This window comes from Euphorbia lathyris, chromosome 7, assembly GCF_963576675.1.
Source record: "Euphorbia lathyris chromosome 7, ddEupLath1.1, whole genome shotgun sequence".
Classification (NCBI taxonomy): Eukaryota; Viridiplantae; Streptophyta; class Magnoliopsida; order Malpighiales; family Euphorbiaceae; genus Euphorbia; species Euphorbia lathyris.
The window spans coordinates 23,451,434-23,460,961 of NC_088916.1; positions in this window are offsets into that span (position 1 = coordinate 23,451,434).

A 9,528-nucleotide genomic window follows, 5' to 3' on the forward strand; every position below is an offset into this window, starting at 1 on the left:
TATTTTCATAAATTGAAAATATAAAACAACGTACTTTTGTGCAAAAGTAAGTTTGTAGGTTTCAAAACAATGTAGTTTTGTGTTAAGAGAATTTTAAATCAATATAATTAATGAGTTATTCGTGACCGAAGTTCATGAACTGAATTAATGAGCTGCTCGTGAGCAAAGCTCGTGAACAAGATCGTTAGCAAGCTCGCGCATAGTTCGTAAGCAACTCACAAACAGAATATTAAGCTCGAGCTCGTCAGTTTTATGACGAGCCGAGACTGACCATGCCAAAGTTTAGCTCGGCTCGACTCGATTACAACCCTATTTAAACGCAGAACTGGCCTGATGAGTCAAATTAGGGGCAGACCCCTCAACTAATGGGGTCTAAATTAATGATAAGTTTTAAATTTGCCATTGTCATTTTTTTAGAATTCTAAATTCACCTCTAACATATAAAATGGTAAAAATTTCTCTTAACATTTCTAAGTATGATCAATTTTACTTTTATCAGAAAGGAAATTTGAACAAATTGATTTACCGTAATTTAACTTACTATTTAACTGTTACATCAGATCTTCTAAACATCAACTATGTTTAAAATGTTTACAAATAGTTACAAAAAGAATGCCAAAATGTTCAAATACCAAGTCTGCAATATATAAATTAATCACACAAAAAACTGCATAAAATATTTATTACATTATTAATACAGTTACAAACGACCTGACAAAATACACAAAACTATTTCTGTCAGTTAAAAGTAAAATTTATCATGCTTGGAAACATTGGCGGCCAAAATTTACGATTTAATATGTTAGGGATCAATCACCACTTCTCCCGAAATGATAAAGGCAAAGTTAGATTTTATCCTTATAATATAAAAGCAATTACTGATTTTGAAAACAACGTACAAAATTTTGCTTCCACTTCATCTCCTAAACTCTAATTGTCAAAATTTATAAAGTAACATGTAAAAGTTTCCGTTAAATTCATATTTTTTTCTTATTTGAATTTTATCTTTGTTCTCTATCGGTGCGTTTGTTAGAAAGGATATGTGAGGTGGGATAAGGATAAAACAACGAGATGATTTATCTCATGTTTGGTTGAGAGATATGAGGTAGAGTGATAAGTCTCTTATCTCACTAAAGTTATACATAGAGTGAGATGGTATATGACATGAGAATAAGTTATTTAGATGAAAAATCTAATTTGTTCTTCAAATTTTATTATTTATTCCATTTATTGTGTTTTGGAAATTTTGAAGAGTATTCCAAATATTTTTTAAGTTAATTTTAATCTTTGACTTTGGAAAACTTAAGTCTATCCATATATTGTTATAGTATCAATGTGGAATGAAATTAATTAAATTTAGGATTAATTTTAAATATAACCCCTGTGGTTTCATGTTTTGGCAAATAAATACTTGTGGTTTGATTTCGAACAAATAAATACATGTGCACAACAATTTATTTGAAATTAACTCTTATTGACTAAATTATTCTCGTCCACGTCATCATATAGACGACGTCTTCACCGTTTCCGCGTTTTTGAAAAACGAAGCATACCACATGTATTTATTTGCTCGAAATCAAACCACAGATATTTATTTGCCAAAACTTGAAAACACATGAGTTATATTTGAAATTAACCCTTAAATTTAATCTATCATCTTAAATATATTAGTATTCCATTTTTTGTGTTTTGAAAATTTAATAAAGTCTTCTAAGTATTTTTCAAGTTGGGATGATAGATTAAATTTAGGAAAAATTACAAAAATAAATCATGTGGTTTGGACCATTTTCAAATATAAACTATGTGGTTTAAAAGTTGATAAACATATACTTTGAGGTTGATTCCGTTAGCAAACACAGTCCAAACTGACTAACGGTGTTAAAAAAATCAAATGACAGTCAAAGTCCTTTATTTATTTTATAATTTAGTCTCTTTATTATCTAATTATTACAAACAAATCTCAAAATAAAAAATAAAAATCAAACTCACCATCTCTTCCATCTTTTTTTAATCTCTCTTCTTTCTCTCTTCAACTAACAATGGTGAAAATGTCAAATAACTAAAAAACCACGTCATAAACTGTGAAAATATATTTGAAAATGAGTGTAAGTTATTGAAATTGAGTGAAATGTATTTCGCATTTCCAGTTATGCGATCGCATTTGATCATTTGCGAATCGCATTTTGAAAAAATTCGATATGGTATTCTGGCTAACAGTGATCACATTTATAATATTTGTATCGCATATGCGATACAATATGACCTGTACAGTGATCGCATTTTGGCTAGCTACGGTATCACATATGCGAAATGGTAACCTAAGTAAATAGTGTTCGTATTTTTTCGGATCATATCGCATTTTGCGATTTGCAATCCGTGAACCCTTAATCGATAACTGTTATATGCGACACAAATTTGAATGGGATAAATCTAACATATTCTGTTTTCTTTATAAAAAAACTAACCTGATGTTTGGAGACAAATGTTGAACTGATTTGGAGCAAATGTTGAAGCTTGCAAGTGTTTGAAGACCAATGTTAATACTTGAGAGTGATTTGGCAAGATTGATTAGAAGATGAAATGGACTTGATTCTTGCAAGTGTTTTTTATATGGCATTACACTCGTTTGGATTCCCAAACTAACGCTTCAAAGTCAATTAGGACCATAAACTATCAAAATCATCAATCAGGTCCCTAAACTAAGCAAAAATCATCATTTGAGTCCCCATCCTATCCTGAAATCAGAAAGTGTGACTATTTGATATAGACTATAATAATCTATGTGTTGATTCAAATGAGTTCGGAGAAGAAGGTCCGAAACGGTTCAACCAAATGATTTTGAGATGTCAATTAATGATTTTTGTTTAAAATGAGAACTCAATTGATGATTTTTTGTTAGTTCAGGGACCTAATTGATGATTTTGATAGTTTATAGTCTTAATTGACTTTGAAACTTTAGTTTGGGAATCCAAATGGGTATTATGCCTTGTTATAGTAAAGGTATTTTTGGAAAATAGGTAATGAAATAGTCTATTTAGGTAGCATGTAAAGAAATGAGTCTAAATTTGTAAATGAGCTTCTCCAAAAGTCTAGTTTTGTAATTTTTCATAAAAAACCACTTAATGATTTAAATTAGGGAAAATTATAAAACTGGATCAAATGGGAGGTCCATTTACATATTTAACCTATTTACTCAACTTATTATATATCTAGACTTTATTTTTGTGACTTTCCCAAAATACCCAAATCTTTCATCTTCTCCTTCTATTTCCTCTTCCAAATGCACGATTTCCCTTCCCCTTCCCCTTCCCAATCTTCCTTTTCCCCTGCACCAAATTCAATTCTCTAAGGATTGAATTTGGAGCTTTAACGATTGAATCTTGCTAATTAATGAGTCCCACTCGCGAAGCCACCGCTATTGTTTCCGGAGCCATCGCTACTCTTGTTTCTTCCCGGAAAATTAGATGGCTTTCTCGTTTCTTCCATTACCTCGATCGCTATTTCATTGCTCGAAGATCACTTCCAGCCCTTAATGAAGTTGGACTTACTTGCTTCCGTGATCTGGTTTACCAAGAGTTAAATGGTAAAGTGAGGGATGCAGTAATTTCTCTGATTAACCAGGAGCGTGAGGGAGAGCAGATTGACAGAGCTTTGTTAAAGAATGTCTTGGATATATTCGTCGAAATTGGAATGGGCCAAATGGATTACTATGAGAATGACTTTGAAGCAGCCATGCTTAAAGATACAACATCTTATTATTCTCGGAAGGCATCAAACTGGATTCTGGATGCCATGCATTGCTTAGAGATTCTCACTTCGCTTTGCATATTGTGCAATATGCGAAGTATGTGAATTAGTATATTGCGAATTTGCGAAGTAAAAGTTATTATGTTAATTAGCATATTATGAATTTACGAAATAAAAGTCATATATGCGAAGTCAGGCGGAATGAGAAAGAAAAAAACTAAGAAATTCGTAATGTGAAGGGTATTTTTAGAAAGTCATAAAAATATAGTTTAAATAGGTAATAGATTGAGTAAATAGGCTAAATATGTAAATGAGTCTCATCCAATTTTGTAATTTTTTTTTTTAAACGGGGAGGAAGAGTTAAATCTAGGGACAATTACAAAACTAGCATCTTTTTGGGGGTTAGTTTTCATTTCTAACACACTTTCAAAATCTCACCAAAACTAACACATTTCATTAACTAATTTCCAACCTTACCCTCATCTCTAACACTCCGCTCCCGCTCTTCAATATTCGAACTTCCATCACTCTAACCTAACACCCCTCTATTCATATCTCTAACTTTCCGGCGATTCATTGGCCGATTCTGTACATTTCATCCGGCGAATCTCTGTTACTTGGAGTTGACATGGCGAGAACACAAAACTCAGACAACGAATCGAACTCAGAAGGAAGAACGAAAAAGAGGGTAAATAACTTGACTTTACATTTGCGTTTCTCTCTTCTATTGCATGTACATTTGTTGTGTTTGAGAAGGAACATTTCGTTTCGTTTCGTTTCGTTTACTGCTTCTGGTGTTAGGGTTTTTTCTGGGTTCGTCTGGTGTTAGGAAGTCATTCGGTTTGGTTGAAATTCGTCGATGTGTATGTTCATCGGCAACCTAATTGTAGATAGCACATATTCATAGACAGCCTAATGGCCGATAGAACATCCATAACGATGATATACTGCCGTTATAATATTCATATCGTCGATCAGTTTGCCGATAGAACGTTCATATCGTCATTATAATGCCGATAGAACATTCATATCGACGTTATATTGCCGATAGAACATTAATATCGACGTTATATTGCCGATAGAATATTCATATCGACGTTATATTGCCGATAACTCTCTTATTCTAGCATACGCTAGCTCATTCTAGGTCAACGTTATAATTAGCTTGATTTTATGTTCCCTGATGATATGTCTACAACATTTTTCAGCATGATCGTGTAGACAAGAGGAAGAGAGATGAGCATGCCTCTCCGTCGAAGAAGAAAGCCAAGAAGAAACCTGCATATAAATACAAAAAAGCATTTGGAACGAAAAGCGTCATCACGGTTAGGTGTAACCTACAAGCAGCAGAACAAATAAAGGGGTTGTTGACATCAGACCAACTAAATCTATTTAGGAAGAGTTCCTTCGGCCAGTACTTGGAAATGACCAATACAGTATTTGCAGGAGTCCTATGCCACACCGTTTTAACAAGGGAGATCATACGTGAAGACCTCAAACCCAGGGAGCTTTGCTTCAGAGTTAGAGGTGTTGAGTTAAGATTTGGGGATTGGGAGTTTGGACTCCTAAGTGGGTTACGGTTTGGGGACATGGAAGCATTTCTGGAAAGGTTCAGTGGGATAAAGAAGCCATATAGATTTAGGAATAAGTTTTTTCCAGGCATCCCTACACCATCCTATAAAGACATGGAAACAATTATGGTGCAAACTGTTTGGAAGGATCAGTCTGACCAGGATGCAGTTTCATTTGCCATGTTGTATTTTGCCATTGGCTGTGTGTTGGATAACACTCGGGAAAAAAAAGTTCTTCGTTGGGTGTTGGAACTTGCTGAATTTCCAAGATTGTTTAACGAGTTCCCGTGGGGTGTTTGTGGCTGGGATGTGACCTACAGGTCTCTTGTTAATGGAATAGATGGTGGAAAAGACCGAATTGATCAATTGATCGCTTATAGGGAGAATTTAAGGATTAACCGTGTCTCATACAACCTATATGGTTTTGCATACGTATTTCAGGTATGATGTGTGTATATTCTGTATACTAGAAATGTTGGTCATAGGCATAAATAATGAATTGGACCTTTGTTGCAGGCTTGGTTGTTGGAAGTATGGGATGCCACCCGGACATGGTATGAGAAGAAAGGCACTCGCATCCCACGATGGCTACGATGGAAAAAGACCGCTATCGCTAAATTGCCCAAAGTCCTAACCATTTTTGAAGTAAGTTGACCAAGCATTGTGCCTATATGTGTCACTATTGTGCTATACATCTGACTGATTTGTTTATTTGTACATTTGTATTGTATTTTTAGTCGGGTGTGAAACCAAATGCCACAAAACTTACAGCTGAAGACACCGAGAAAGAAAGCTCATGGTATGATCATCTAGTAAACCATGTGGATGGTCTGCATTGTAATTATGACCATGTCTTTACCGATTTGGAAAAGGTGCAAGAGGAGGAAAAAGGGCAAGAGGCTGCAAAGGGGAAGGAGGTGGAAGAAGAGGGGAAAGAGGAGCAAGAGGATGAAGGTATGGAAAAGGAGGAACAGGAGGGATTGGGTACATATGAAGGCGGATATGTTGATGTAGAGGATGGCAGTGAATCTGATACTGATAATGATGAAAATGCCTTCATTGTCTCACCTAGAGTACCTGTCCAGAAGAAGAAACACTCTGGTATTGAACGAGTACTGAGGAGGATGTTTGATGAGCACGAGAAGAAGATGAATGCCAAGTTTGATGAGCAGGAGAAGATGATAACTGAACACTTTGGTCAGCAAGATAGGAAACTGAATACCCTTGTAAATAGATTGTCCGTTGTAGAACGTGATGTGCAGGAACTGAAGTCACAACGCGACGTTGATATGTATGATATGGGGATTGGAGGACAAGGTCTGGATGACCAAACTGTTCAGGAGGAGAGGGAGAATAGAGAAACTGAGGAGAAGATAGACCAAGAGGAGAAGGAGAATAAAGATCAGGAGGAGAAGGAGAAGAAAGAGCATGAGGAGAGGGCTAAGAAAGAACATATGGAAAGGGAGAAGAAGCAGCAGGAGGAGATGGAGAAGAAAGAGCAGGAGGAGAAGGAGAAGAAAGATCATGAGGAGAGGGCTAAAAAAGAACAGGATGAAAGGGAGAAGCAGCAGAAGGAGATGGAGAAGAAAGAGCAGGAGGAGAGGGAGAAGAAAGAGCAGGAGGAGAAGGAGAATAAAGATCATGAGGAGAGGGTTAAGAAAGAACAGGAGGAAAGAGAGAAGAAACATCAAGAGGAGAGGGCTAAGAAAGAACATGAGGAAAGGGAGAAGAAGCAGCAGGAGGAGATGGCTAAGAAAGAACAGGAGGAAAGAGAGAAGAAGCAGCAGGAGAGGGAAATTGTTATGCTGATTGATGTAAGTTTGTTTTTAACGTTTAAGGTGGTGCTTTTAACTGAATTCACAATGACATAATATGTGTCTCTATTTGGTGTTTTAACAGGATGAGAGCCATGACGGCCATGATGCTGAGATCGATCATGGACAACTTACTCTTCTGGTTAACCAAGTTGTCCAATCGTCTTTACCTATACGTGAAGACAAAGGAGAAATAGAAGATTTGACTATCGAGGTTAAACATGAGGAGGAAGGGCAGGGTAATAGAGGAGGAAGAGGAGTAGGAGGAAGAGGAGGTAGAAGAGGATGAGGGAGAGGGAGAGGAGGGGGGGTAAGGGATGCAAGAGGAAGGGATGGAGTGGGAGGAAGAGGGACAAGAGGAGGAAGAAGAGGGAGAGGTAGAGGAAGGGATGTAAACATCAAGGAGGAAGACGTGAAAGGTAGACCCCAGCGAGAAAAGAAACGTGGGAAAGACGTTAAGTCACCATTCACTGATCCTCGGATGGAATATCACTTTGATGATGATGATGATGCAAAGTACCCCGTGGAACAACACGATGGTCGCGATCGTATAAAAGGACACCTTCTAGAATCATATGACGACTGGAAGAAGAGTACCCCTCGCGATCAGCTGAGGACGTTAGGTGGAACCGATTGGGGTCAGACTGTATCGTGGTTTGAAGAGGCAGAGATAACTGGAAAGTATATAGACAGTCAAGTAAGATATTGGTCACTTTCCAAGTTGTTGGTTTATATTCTTCACTATGTATGTGTTGTGTTTGAACTTATTTGTGCATGTGTGTTGCAGCTTGTAAATGCATTTTTGTGGTTATTAAACGGTAAATACGTCCATCAAAGTCAGGATTGGGCTGCCATCAACTCAAATTTCTTTGGCTTTATGGAGTTTGCAAATATGACCAAGAATTATGACAAACCCGGCAAATGGGGACATTCCAATGTGTTTGTGCAACGAATCAATGGGATGAAAGAGTTTCACAGTCGGCCCTGGTATGAGGTTAAACATGTGCTAATACCCATCAATTATAAAGGAGAACACTGGTTACTCGGTGTGTTCTACGTGGAAGAAATGAGGATAGAGTTCTATGATAGTTTGGAGTCAAATGCATCCAAAGAATCAATGGACAAATGGCTTGAACCCCGTTTTCGTATCATGACAAGAGCAATGGAAGAGGCCGAGTTTTGGAAGAAAAGTGGGCGGCCTGATAACAGCAATAGATTGATAAAGTGGGAGAGGGCTCGCGGGTGCCCACAACAGCTGCGCAAATCCAATGATTGTGGTCTCTTCCTATGCTTGTTTGCTCAGCATTATGTTGAAAAAGGGCCATTATGTACGGATTATGGATTCTCTGGGTTTGATGGACGTTTCTATAGGCTGCAGGTGTGCTTGGAACTCTTCAACCAAAGATTGTTGAACCAGAATGATCTTATTCCAATGCCTAATTTGCTTGGCTTGTAATCTATTTTAACATGTAAACGTTTGTTGGTAACTTATAAATGTATATTATTGGTGACATCTTCTTGTTGTACAAGGCCGATATGGAAACATATCGGCGATTACGTATGGACATATGGGGTCATAGAAGGCGTGGACATAGCCGATATGGAAACATATCAGCGTGTACAATGTCAATATGGAAACATATCAGCGATTACGTAGGGACATATGGGGTCATGGAAGGCGTGGACATATCCGATATGGAAACATATCGGCGTGTACAATGTCGATATGGAAACATATCGGCGATTACGTAGGGACATATGGGGTCATGGAAGGCGTGGACATATCCGATATGGAAACATATCGGCGTGTACAATGTCGATATGGAAACATATCGGCGATTATCAATACTCATTATCAATACACAAATTATGAATACAAAGTAACAATACATAAGATAGAGTACACTATTTATCAATACTCATTATCAATACTCATTATCAATACTCATTATCAATACACAAATTATGAATACAAAGTAACAATACATAAGATAGAGTACACTATTTGCCAGCAGAGTTTTTAGAACAGCTTGCTTCACTCGATATTGTTGGTGGAAGCCGAGATGGAACTCGTAACATACTAGTACAAGTCGCTCGATTATGACCAGTTTGCTCGCATCTGGTGCACCTTATCGGAGTTACCTCCTCGCCCCTTGACGGTATTCGGCTTTGATTTCTCGGACGTCCCACTCTAGGCGCAACCTTTTTAGGAGGAAGCACCCGCCTAGGAGGATCACAAACTTTCCATTCAGACTGGTGGCCTAGTGGATGTATGGGTTCATGGTACGATAATCGTACAGTCTCATTTTTGTAGTATCGATGCACCCACGCATATGCATTCTCTAATCGATGCATGGATGCAATCTTACATACATGTCTGCATGGAAATTGTGACA